We start from the raw sequence: 1,928 nt of genomic DNA, 5'->3' as shown, positions 1-1,928 counted from the left end.
CTGCTGAACTGTGGCATGCTTGTCGTAGATTCTGTAACCTTTCTCTGTACCCTGTCTGCTTGTTTTCCTCTATCTTCTGCATTTGCCTTTGTGCCAAAATTGCTGCTATTGCCAACATAAAAAATCCCACAACTTTGCTTTTTAACTGTCTCTCCCTTTGATAATCTGTAACTGCTGTGTCACTGGATTTTTTTGAATATTATTTACGGTACTTTATATGGTTTTAATGTGCTTTTAATGCAAATGCTGTTCTTCTGTTTGTTCTAAAGGTCTGTAAGAACATATTTCTGAACTTTCAGCTCTTTCCTGACAGATGGACTTGGAACAGTCTTTACCCCCATAAGCTTTATGATAATGCTCCTTGGGGTGACTTTAGCCAGTGATGTTTTGTTGTAAGATGTTTCCCGTTGCAGGCTTGTGTCATCTGCTTGTATCAGCAGCTGCTTGTACACAGCAGCACATTTCTGTCACTATCAGCAGTAGGAAGTTCATAAAGACTTGCTAGGGAAACTCATACTTCAAAATGTACAGCAGTAAAAGGCAAGTTGTGAGATCTTTGCAGAAGTTACTTGACCTGTGATTTAAGAAGCTAAATATAAGCCATAGTATGCAAAACTGAGAAACACAATATGAAATAGAGGCACTAGGTCTCATGCTTTAAAATCACAAAAATATGTAGTGTATATGGTATAGGTATGCAATATGAAAAGTTAAAAATCCTTCTAGGAATATGCCTTAAGTGTTTTCAGGGAGCAATGTTCTGAGCGAAGTCCTTCACAGTAGACTTAAGCAAGTAATCTGTTGTATATAGGAAGCAAAGTTGGACTTCACGTGAGGAAGTTCTGTCGCTGACTTGGAGAGCTAGAAAAGGGTGGCTGCTTCCTCTAAATGGCATGCCCTTTACAGTAAATTATCTGAGCCTTGTTTTCAAAAGGATCTTAACCATTTGTACAATTTTAAAGACTTATTGGGAATACATCTGGTATTATTTACACACAGTTCTACTTCTGTCTAGTGAAGTATGAATACATTTTATATATATTTCTATATAGAAATAACCCTGTTGTTCAAACACATTGCCTCTTTAGAGTTCTGCATACACTGAACATGCCTTACTTGTGAATGTGATTCAGCTCGAAGCAATACTGTTAGTGCAAACAAGCACATCTTCATGAAATCCTCCACTTGGTCACTTCTTTTCATCATTAATCACATTTGATTTTTATTCTTGTTTTAATTTGGTTTGGTTTAAGCATTAAATTACAAAAGATATCAGCAAACTAATTCTATGACACAGTATTTTGTTTGTGGTGCCTTCATTTGAAACCACTGAACTGTGCATTTACAAACACATCCATATCCCACCCCACCCACCTCAAACTCCTCAAAAAAGAAAGGAAAAGAGGTACATCTCTTTCTGGATGCACCACCAGAATGCAAGGAAAGATAATTCCTCTGCTGTTGTGCCTTGAATGTTCGTTCTCTATTCTGTTTGAAGGAGCTCTGGTGGTGTGCTTTGCAGCATACGACGCATGATGCTGAACCCTTTGATGGGGTTCCATGCAATTCCAAAGAAATCTAATGCAAGATTTGTTCCTCTCTTTGGAACATTTAAAATCTAAACTTAAGAACCAGACCCTGCCTGTATTTTTGGAAGCTGAGGAGAGTGTGTGGCTTGCCCAGTTAGGACCAAGGTTAAGTGCCCGGTGAATCATCGCTCAATAGCAAGCCAGGAATTGCTGTTAGGATAAGCACTTGACTGTTCCCAGTCCATCATGTTCCTTGTCAGTGTTCTTATCAGGATTTGGGTATCTTTGGCATAACAGAAAGGCGAGTGCTAAAGGAACAGCAATTTGAAGCCCAGAAAATTTGGAAAGGCGAAGGTGTGATGTGAAAGTTAGAGTGGAGATACAGCTGACCTGATAGTG

This window comes from Apaloderma vittatum, unplaced genomic scaffold (assembly GCF_000703405.1).
Source record: "Apaloderma vittatum isolate BGI_N311 unplaced genomic scaffold, ASM70340v1 scaffold17730, whole genome shotgun sequence".
NCBI classification, from domain to species: domain Eukaryota; kingdom Metazoa; phylum Chordata; class Aves; order Trogoniformes; family Trogonidae; genus Apaloderma; species Apaloderma vittatum.
The sequence above is the reverse complement of the archived record's forward strand: the minus strand, read 5'-3'. Positions refer to the sequence as shown.